An 11,770-nucleotide genomic window follows, 5' to 3' on the forward strand; every position below is an offset into this window, starting at 1 on the left:
GTGGTACAATGTGTTAGAGTTGATGATGAGGAGTAGTTGTGATTATGACTAGTGACCAACTTGCTATGTGATGTCTCATTGATGAAAACGATGATCATGAGGAGGTGTTATATGACAATGATGTATTATGATGATAAGTTGTTAATGATATGATGATGATGATGATGATGATGACGATGATATTTATTATATCATTGGGTGAAAGAACCGCAGATTAGTTTCAAGTGGATGTCCATCCACTTGAAACTAGTCCACGGTTCTTTCACCTAGTGATGTAATAACTCACTATGATGTAAAAACAATCTCTAAATTGCTGCTGTATGAAAACTTGTATAAAGGTGTATGAAGAAAACATGAAATAAAAAAGAAATAAAATACGAAATAATATTAGTAGCGCGTGCAGGGAGAAGCGCTACTAGTAATTACCAGTAGCGCTGTTTGTAGAAAACGCTACTACTAAGTCGATATAGCAGTAGCGTGGGTCAACCCACGCTGCTCCTAACCTTTATCCATAGAGTTGTACCAGTAGCGCTCCATCCCGCGTTATTGATAGGCCTAAAACCCGTGCTGTTGCTAGGTTTTTCCCTAGTAGTGTTCGGCTGCAAGCAAGCTTATATCAGGAAAAAAATAATGTTAAAATTTCAGCCGAGATCAGAGTTAGGGATCTCCGGGAATATAAGAAACTATTTTCGATCAGAAACAGAGACAAAAAACTGAAGAGAAACAGAGAGAGATCCAATCTCGACGGGGCTCCTGCCCCCCGGGAGGTGGGGGTGGCAATGAGGCAGTTGTGCTGCATGAGGAGTCAAGTCCGAGGATGTACCGGGGAGGTGCGTGCGGTGCCTCCGCCAAGATCCTATTGCGGTGACAGCCACCCCAAGATGCTGTTTGTTGGGAATCGTTGCATGGAAAACAAAATTTTCTATGCACACGCAATGATCTATCCATGGAGATGCATAGCAACAAGGGGGATAGTGTGTCTACGTACCCTCATAGACCGTAAGCGGAAGTGTTTCACAACGTGGTTGATGTAGTCGAACTTTCTTCGTGCTCCACCGATCGAGTACCAAACGTACGACACCTCCGAGTTCTGCACACGTTCAGCTCGGTGACATCCCTCGCCTTCTCGATCCAGTAGGGTGTCGAGGTAGTAGATGAGTTCCGTCAGCACGATGGCGTGGTGACGGTGATGGTGAAGTGATCCTCGCAGGGCTTCGTCTAAGTGTTGGGGAACGTAGCATGTAATTTCAAAAAAATTCCTACGCTCATGCAAGATCTATCTAGGAGATGCATATCAACGGGAGGGGGAGAGTGTGTCCACGTACCCTCGTAGACCGAAAGCAGAAGCGTTTGACAATGCGGTTAATGTACTCGAACTTCTTCTCGTTTCGACCGATCAAGCACCAAATGTACGACACCTCCGAGTTCTGCACATGTTCGTCTCGAGGACGTCCCTCGAACTCTTGATCCAGCAAAGTGTCGAGGGAGAGTTCCGTCAGCGTGACGGTGTGGTGACGGTGATGGTGAAGTGATCCGCGCAGGGCTTCGCCTAAGCACTACGACAATATGACCGGAGGCGTAAACTGTGGAGGGGGGCGCCGCACACGGATAACAATCGTTGTTGTGTGTTCTAGCGGTGCCCCCTCCATATATATATATATATGTTGGAGGGGGGGAGAGGCAGCCAAGGGGCGCCCAAGTAGGAGGAATCCTACTTGGGCGCCTCCCAATTCGTCCTCCCCCCCTTACCATATCCACCGGAGGGGGAAGGAAGGAGGAGGGAGGAGAGAAGGAAGGGGGAGGCCGAATCCCTTCCCTTCCTTTCTCTCTTCTCCTCTTTCCTCCCCCTATTTCGGCCTACATGGGGTGCACCAGTTCCCTAGGGGCTGGTCTGTCCCCTTCTTGGCCCATTAGGCCCATGTAGTTGCCGGGGGGATGCCCGGAACCCCTTCCAGTGACCCGATATGTACCCGGTACCCCCGAAACACTTCCGGTGTCCGAATATCATTGTCCTATATATCAATCTTTACCTCTCAAACATTTCGAGACTCATCGTCATGTCCATGGTCTCATCCGGGACTCTGAACAACATTCGGTCACCAAATCACATGACTCATATAATACAAAATCATCATCAAACATTGAACGTGCGGACCCTATGGGTTTGAGAACTATGTAGACATGACCAAGACACCTCTCCGGTCAATAACCAACAGCGGAACCTGGATGCTCATATTGGTTCCCACATATTCTATGAAGATCTTTATCGGTCGTACCGTAATGAGAACATACGTTATTCCCTTTGTCATCGGTATGTTACTTGCCCGAGATTCGATCGTCGGTATCTTCATACCTAGTTCAATCTCATTACCGGCAAGTATCTTTACTCGTTCCGTAATACATCATCCCGCAACTAACTCATTAGTCACTCTGCTTGCAAGGCTTCTTATGATGTGTATTACCGAGAGGGCCCAGAGATACCTCTTTGATACTCGGAGTGACAAATCCTAATCTTGATCTATGCCAACCCAACAAACACCTTCGGAGATACCTGTAGAGCATCTTTATAGTCACCCAGTTACGTTGTGACATTTGATAGCACACAAGGTATTCCTCTGGTATTCGGGAGTTGCATAATCTCATGGTCGAAGGAATATATATTTGAGATGAAGAAAGCAATAGCAATAAAACTGAACGATCAATATGCTAAGCTAACGGGTGGTTCTTGTACATCACATCATTCTCCTAATGATGTGATCTCGTTCATCAAAAGACAACACATGTCTATGGTTAGGAAACTTAACCATCTTTGATTAATGAGCTAGTCTAGTAGAGGCTTACTAGGGACACAATGTTTGGTCTATGTATCCACAGATGTATCAAGTTTCCAGTTAATACAATTCTAGCATGAACAATAAACATTTATCATGATATAAGGAAATTTAAAATAACAACTTTATTATTGCCTCTAGGGCATATTTCCTTCAGTCTCCCAGTTGCACTAGAGTCAATAATCTAGTTCACATCGCCATGTGATTTAACCCCAATAGTTCACATCTTTATGTGATTAACACCCATAGTTCACATCGCCATGTGACCAACACCCAAAGGGTTTACTAGAGTCAATAATCTAGTTCACATCGCTATGTGATTAACACCCAAAGAGTACTAAGGTGTGATCATGTTTTGCTTGTGAGATAAGTTTAGTCAACAGGTCTGCCACATTCAGATCCATATGTATTTTGCAAATTTCTATGTCTACAATACTCTGCATGGAACTACTCTAGCAAATTGTTCCCACATTCAATACGTATCTAGATTGAGACTTAGAGTCATCTAGATTAGTGTCAAAGCTTGCATCGATGTAACTCTTTACGACGAACTCTTTATCACCTCCATAACCGAGAAACATTTCCTTAGTCCTCTTTAGGTACCTAAGGATAATTTTGACTGCTATCCAGTGATCCACTCCTAGATCACTATTGTACCCCCTTGCCAAACTCATGGCAAGGTATACAATAGGTTTGGTATACAACATGGCATACTTTATAGAACATATAGCTGAGGCATAGGGAATGACTTTCATTCTCTCTCTATCTTCTGCCGTGGTCGGGTATGGAGTCTTACTCAACTTCATACCTTACAACTCAGGCAAGAACACCTTCTTTGACTGATCCATTTTGAACTCCTTCAAAATCTTATCAAGGTATGTACTCATCGAAAGTCTTATCAAGTGTTTCGATCTATCTCTATAGATCTTGACGCCTAATATATAAGCAGCTTCACCGAGGTCTTTCATTGAAAAATTCTTATCAAGTATCCTTTTATGCTATCCAGATATTCTACATAATTTCCAATCAACAATATGTCATCCACATATAATATCAGAAATGCTACAAAGCTCCCACTCACTTTTTTGTAAATACAGGCTTCACCATAAGTCTATATAAAAAACCATATGCTTTGATCAGCTTATCAAAGCGTATATTCCAACTCTGAGATGCTTGCACCAGTCCATAGATGGATCGCTGGAGCTTGCACAATTTGTTAGCACCTTTAGGATCGACAAAACCTTCTTGTTGCATCATATACAACTCTTCTTTGAGATATCCATTAAGGAACGCAATTTTGACATCCATTTGCCAAATTTCATAAAATGTGGCAATTGCTAACATGATTCGGAAAGACTTAAGCATCGCTACAGGTGAGAAAGTCTCATCGTAGTCAACTCCTTGAACTTGTCAAAAACACTTTTGTGACAAGTCGAGCTTTGTAGATATCGACATTACCATCAGCGCCAGTTTTCTTCTTGAAGATCCATTTATTCTCAATGGCTTGTCGATCATCGGGCAAGTCCACCAAAGTCCACACTTTGTTCTCATACATGGATCCTATCTCAGATTTCATGGCCTCAAGCCATCTGTTGAAATCTGGGCTCATCATCGCTTCTTCAGAGTTCGTAGGTTCGCCATGGTCTAATAACATGACTTTGAGGACAGGATTACCGTACCACTCTAGTGCAGAACATGCTCGGATTGACCTACGAGGTTCGGTAGTAACTTGATATGAAGTTTCATGATCATCATCATTAGCTTCCTCTCTAGTTGGTGTAGGCAGCACGGGAATGATTTTCTGTGATGAGCTACTTTGCAATTCGAGATAAGGTACAATTACCTCATCAAGTTCTACTTTCCTCCCACTCACTTCTTTCGAGAGAAACTCCTTCTCTAGAAAGGATCCATTCTTCACAACAAAGATCATGCCTTCGGATCTGTGGTAGAATGTGTACCCAATAGGTATCGTATGAAGACACACTTCTCCGATTTGGGTTCAAGCTTATCAGGCTGAAGCTTTTTCACATAAGCATCGCAACCCCAAACTTTAAGACACAACAACTTTGGTTCCTTGCCAAACCATAGTTCATACGGTGTCGTCTCAACGGATTTAGATGAAGGAAATATGCCCTAGAGGAAATGATAAAGTTGTTATTTATATTTCCTTATATCATGATAAATGTTTACTATTCATGCTAGAATTGTATTAACCGGAAACTTGATACATGTGTGAATACATAGAAAAAACAGAGTGTCCCTAGTATGCCTCTACTTGACTAGCTCATTAATCAAAGATGGTTAAGTTTCCTGACCATAGACATGTGTTGTCATTTGATGAACGGGATCACATCTTTAGAGAATGATGTGATGGACAAGACCCATCCGTTAGCTTAGCATAATGATAGTTAAGTTTTATTGCTATTGCTTTCTTCATGACTTATACATATTCCTTTGACTATGATATTATGCAACTCCCGAATACCGGAGGAACACCTTGTGTGCTATCAAATGTCACAACGTAACTGGCTGATTATAAAGATGCTCTACAAGTGTCTCCAAAGGTGTTTGTTGGGTTGGCATAGATCGAGATTAGGATTTGTCACTCCGAGTATCAGAGAGGTATCTCTGGGCCCTCTCGGTAATGCACATCACGATAAGCCTTGCAAGCAAAGTGACTAATGAGTTAGTTGCAGGGTGATGCATTACGGAACGAGTAAAGAGACTTGTCGGTAATGAGATTGAACTAGGTATGAAGATACCGACGATCGAATCTCGGGTAAGTAACATACCGATGACAAAGGGAATGACGTATGTTGTCATTGCGGTTTGACCGATAAAGATCGTCGTAGAATATGTAGGAACCAATATGAACATCCATGTTCCGCTGTTGGTTATTGACTGGAGATGTGTCTCGGTCATGTCTACATAGTTCTCAAACTCGTATGGTCCGCACGCTTAACGTTCGATGATGATTTGTATTATGAGTTATCTGTTTTGGTGACTGAAGATTGTTCGGCATCCCAGATGAGATCATGGACATGATGAGGAGTCTCGAAATGGTTGAGAGGTAAAGATTGATATATTGGATGATGATATTTGGACACCGGAATAGTTTCGGAGTGGTTCGAGTATTTTTCGAAGTACCGAGAGGTTACCGGAACCCCCTGGGGAAGTAATGGGCCTACATGGGCCATAGGGGAGAGAGAGGGGAGCCCACAAGGGTGGCGCCCCCCATGGGAGTCCGAATTGGACAAGGGGGAGGGGACGCGGCCCCCTTTCCTTCTACCTCTCCCTCTCCTTCCCTTTTCCCCCTCCGAAAAAAGGAAGGGGGGCCGACTTGGACTAGGAGTCCTAGTCGGTTTCCCCCCCATGGCACGCCCCCTGTGGCCGGCCTTCTCCCTCTCCTCCTTTATATACGGGGGCAGGGGGCACCCCAAAGCACAAAAGTTGTTTCTTAGCCGTGTGCGGTGCCCCCCTCCAAAGTTTAGTCCTCCGGTCATATTGCGGTAGTGCTTAGGCGGAGCCCTGCGCGGATCACATCACCATCACCGTCACCACGCCATCGTGCTGACGAAACTCTCCCTCGACACTTTGCCGGATCAAGATTTGAGGGACGTCATCGATCTGAACGTGTGCTGAACTCGGAGGTGCCGTATGTTCGGTACTTGATCGGTTGGATCACGAAGACGTTCGACTACATCAACCGTGTTAACCAAACGCTTCTGCTTTCGGTCTACGAGGGTACGTGGACACACTCTCCCCCTCTCATTGCTATGCATCTCCTAGATAGATGTTGCGTGATCGTAGGAATTTTTTTGAAATTGCATGCTACGTTCCCCAACAGTGGCATCTGAGCCAGGTCTATGCGTAGATGATATGCACGAGTAGAACACAAAGAGTTGTGGGCGATCATAGTCATAATGCTTACCACCAATGTCTTTTTTTGATTCGGCGGTATTGTTGGATGAAGCAGCCCGAACCAACCTTACATGACAACGTTCATGAGACCGGTTCCACTGACAGACATGCAACTTGTTTTGCATAAAGGTGGCTGGCAGATGTTTGTTTCTCCAACTTTAGTTGAATCGAATTTTACTACGGCCGGTCCCTTTTGAAGGTTAAAACATCACACTTGATGAAAAATCGTTGTGGTTTTGATGCGTAGGTAAGAACGGTTCTTACTAGAAGCCCGTAGTAGCCACGTAAAACTTGCAACAACAAAGTAGGGGACGTCTAACTTGTTTTTGTAGGGCATGTTGTGATGTGATATGGTCAAGACATGATGTGATATACATTATTGTATGAGATGATCATGTTTTGTAAAAGTTATCGGCAACTGGCAGGAGCCTTATGGTTGTCTCTTTATTGCATGAAATGCAATCGACATGTAATTGCTTTACTTTATCACTATGCGTTTGATACGTCTCCAACGTATCTATAATTTTTTATTGTTCCATGCTATTATATTATCTGTTTTGGATGTTAATGGGCTTTATTTTACACTTTTATATTATTTTTGGGACTAACCTATTAACCGGAGGCCCAGCCCAAATTGCTGTTTTTTTGCCTATTTCAGTGTTTCGCAGAAGGAATATCAAACAGAGTCCAAACGGAATGAAACCTTCGCGAGCATGATTTTTGGAACAAACGTGATCTAGAGGACTTGGAGTGGACGTCAAGCAATCAACGAGGCGGCCATGAGGCAGGGGGGCGCGCCCTCCCCCCTCGTGGCTCAACCGACCTACTTCTTCCTCCTATATATGTTCACATACCCCAAAAACATCCAGGAGCACCACGAAACCCTATTTCCACCGCCGCAACCTTCTGTACCCAAGAGATCCCATCTTGGGGCCTTTTCCAGAGCTCCGCCGGAGGGGGCATTGATCACGGAGGGCCTCTACATCAACTCCATGGCCCCTCCGATGATGTGTGAGTAGTTTACCTTAGACCTTCGGGTACATTGCTAGTAGCTAGATGGCTTCTTCTCTCTCTTTGGATCTCAATACAAAGTTCTCCTTGATTCTCTTGGAGATCTATTCGATGTAATCTTCTTTGCAGTATGTTTGTCGAGATCCGATGAATTGTGGGTTTATGATCAAGTCTATCTATGAACAATATTTGAATCATCTCTGAATTCTTTTATGTATGATTGGTTATCTTTGCAAGTCTCTTCGAATTATCTGTTTGGTTTGGCCTACTAGATTGATCTTTCTTGCAATGGGAGAAGTGCTTAGCTTTTGGTTCAATCTTGCGGTGCTCGATCCCAGTGACAGAAAGGGAAACGACACGTATTGTATTGTTGCCATCGAGGATAAAAAGATGGGGTTTATATCATATTGCATGAGTTTATCCCTCTACATCATGTTATCTTGCTTAAGGCGTTACTCCGTCCTTATGAACTTAATACTCTAGATGCATGCTGGATAGCGGTCGATGTGTGGAGTAATAGTAGTAGATGCAGGCAGGAGTCGGTCTACTTGTCATGGACGTGATGCCTATATACATGATCATGCCTAGATATTCTCATAATTATTCGCTTTTCTATCAATTGCTCGACAATAATTTGTTCACCCACCATAATACTTATGCTATCTTGAGAGAAGCCACTAGTGAAACCTATGGCCATCGGGTCTATTTTCCATCATACAAGTTTCCAATCTATTTTATTTTGTAATCTTTACTTTCAACCTATATCGTAAAAATACCAAAAATATTTATCTTATTGTTATCATCTCTATTAGATCTCACTCTTGCAAGTGGTCGTGAAGGGATTGACAACCCTTTATCGCGTTGGTTGCGAGGTTCTTATTTGTTTGTGTAGGTATGAGGTGACTCGCGCGTGGTCTCCTACTGGATTGATACCTTGGTTCTCAAAAACTTAGGGAAATACTTACACCGCTTTGTTGCATCACCCTTTCCTCTTCAAGGGAAAACCAACACATTCTCAAGAGGTAGCAGCGTTAGCAACAGTTGTAGAAGCAATAGTTGGCGAGACGACAATGACGCTACGATGGAGATCAAGGTGTCAAGCCGGCGACGATGGAGATCATGACGGTGCTTTGGAGATGGAGATCAAAGACAAAAGATGATGATGGACATATCATGTTGCATATTTTGATTGCATGCAATGTTTATCTTTTATGCATCTTATTTTGCTTAGTACGGCGGTAGCATTATAAGATGACCCCTCACTAAATTTCAAGGTATAAGTGTTCTCCCTGAGTATGCACCGTTGCGATAGTTCCTTGTGCCGAGAGACCACGTGATGATCGGGTCCGATAAGCTCTATGTTCACATATAACGGGTGCAAGACAGTTTTGCACATGCAGAATACTCGGGTTAAACTTGATGAGCCTAGCATGTACAGACATGGCCTCGGAACACTGAGACCGAAAGGTCAAACGTGAATCATATAGTAGATATGATTAACATAGAGATGTTCACCACTGAAAACCACTCCATCTCACGTGATGATCGGACATGGTTTAGTTGATATGGATCACATGATCATTTAGATGACCCGAGGGATGTCTATCCAAGTGGGAGTTCTTAAGTAATATGATTAATTGAACTTAAATTTATCATGAACTTAGTACTGATAGTTTTTGCATATCTATGTTGTAGATCAATGGCCCGTGCTACCGTTCCCTTGAATTGTAATGCATTCCTAGAGAAAGCTAAGTTGAAAGATGATGGTAGAACTACATGGACTGCATTCGGAACTTAAGGATTATCCTCATTACTGCACAGAAGAATTACGACCTTGATGCGCCGCTAGGTGCGAGGCCTGCTGCAGGAGCAACTCCGGACGTTATGAACGTCTGGCAAGCTAAATTTGATGACTACTCGATAGTTCAGTGTGCCATGCTTTACGGCTTAGAATCAGGACTTCAAAGACATTTTGAACGTCATGGTCCATATGAGATGTTCCAGGAGTTGAAGTTAATATTTCAAGCAAATGCCTGAGTTGAGAGATATGAAGTCTCCAACAAGTTCTATAGCTGCAAGATGGAGGAGAATAGTTCTGTCAGTGAAAACATACTCAAAATGTCTGGGTACCATAACCACTTGACTCAGCTGGGAGTTAATCTTCCGGATGATAGTGTCATTAACAGAGTTCTTCAATTACTGCCACCAAGCTATAAAGGCTTTGTGATGAACTATAGTATGCAAGGGATGGAAAAGACTATTCCAGAGCTCTACGCAATGCTCAAAGCTACGGAGGTAGAAATCAAGAAGGAGCATCAAGCGTTGATGGTTAACAAGACCACTAGTTTTAAGAAAAAGGGCAAAGGAAAGAAGGGGAACTTCAAGAACAATACCAAGCAAGTTGCTTCTCCCGGGAACAAGCCCAAGTCTGGACCTAAGCCTAAAACTGAGTGCTTCTACTGCAAAGGGACTTATCACTGGAAGCGGAACTACCCCAAGTATTTGGCGGATAAGAAGGATGGCAAAGTGAAAGGTATATTTGATATACATGTTATTTATGTGTACCTTACTAATGCTCGTAGTAGCGCCTGGGTATTTGATACTGGTTCTGTTTCTTGATGTCTACTACACAACCTTATTCTTGTAGACGTTGTTGGGCCTCCAAGTGCAGAGGTTTGTAGGACAGTAGCAAATTTCCCTCAAGTGGATGACCTAATGTTCATCAATCCGTGGGAGGCATAGGATGAAGATGGTCTCTCTCAAACAACCCTACAACCAAATAACAAAGAGTCTCTTGTGTCCCCAACACACTCAATATAATGGTAAATTGTATAGGTGCACTAGTTCGGCGAAGAGATGGTGATACAAGTGCAATATATATGGTAGATGTGGGTTTTTGTAATATGAAAATATAAAAACAGCAAGGTAACAAGTGGTAAAAGTGAGCGTAAACGGTATTGCAAGCTAGGAAACAAGGCCTAGGATTCATACTTTCACTAGTGCAAGTTCTCTCAACAATAATAACATAATTGGAGCATATAACTATCCCTCAACATGCAACAAAGAGTCACTCCAAAGTCACTAATAGCGGAGAACAAACGGAGATATTATGGTAGGGTACGAAACCACCTCAAAGTTATCCTTTCTGATTGATCTATTCAAGAGTCCGTAGTAAAATAACATGAAGCTATTCTTTCCGTTCGATCTATCATAGAGTTCGTACTAGAATAACACCTTAAGACACAAATCAACCAAAACTCTAATGTCACCTAGATACTCCAATATCACCTCAAGTATCCGTGGGTATGATTATACGATATGCATCACACAATCTCAGATTCATCTATGCAACCAGCACAAAGTACTTAAAAGAGTGCCCCAAAGTTTCTACCAGAGAGTCAAGACGAAAACATGTGCCAACCCCTATGCATAAGTTCAGAGGTCACGGAACTCGCAAGTTGATCACCAAAACATACATCAAGTGGATCACATGATATCCCATTGTCACCACAGATAAGCACATGCAAGACATACATCAAGTGTTCTCAAATCCTTAAATTCTCAACCCGATAAGATAACTTCAAAGGGAAAGCTCAATCCATTACAAGACAGTAGAGGGGGAGAAACATCATAAGATCCAACTATAATAGCAAAGCTCGCGATACATCAAGATCATGCCACCTCAAGAACACGAGAGAGAGAGAGAGATCAAACACATAGCTACTGGTACATACCCTCAGCCGCGAGGGTTAACTACTCCCTCCGCATCATGGAGAGCGCCGGGATGATGAAGATGGCCACCGGAGAGGGATTCCCCCCTCCGGCAGGGTGCCGAAATAGGTCTAGATTGGTTTTCGGTGGCTACGGAGGCTTCTAGTGACGGAACTCCTGATCTATTGCGTTCCCCGATATTTTTAGGGTATATGGACATATATAGGCGAAAGAAGTCGGTCAGGGGAGCCACGAGGGGCCCACGAGGGTGGGGGCGTGCCTCCCTGCCTCGTGGC

The sequence above is a fragment of the Triticum urartu genome, chromosome 5, assembly GCF_003073215.2.
Source record: "Triticum urartu cultivar G1812 chromosome 5, Tu2.1, whole genome shotgun sequence".
Taxonomy (NCBI): Eukaryota; Viridiplantae; Streptophyta; class Magnoliopsida; order Poales; family Poaceae; genus Triticum; species Triticum urartu.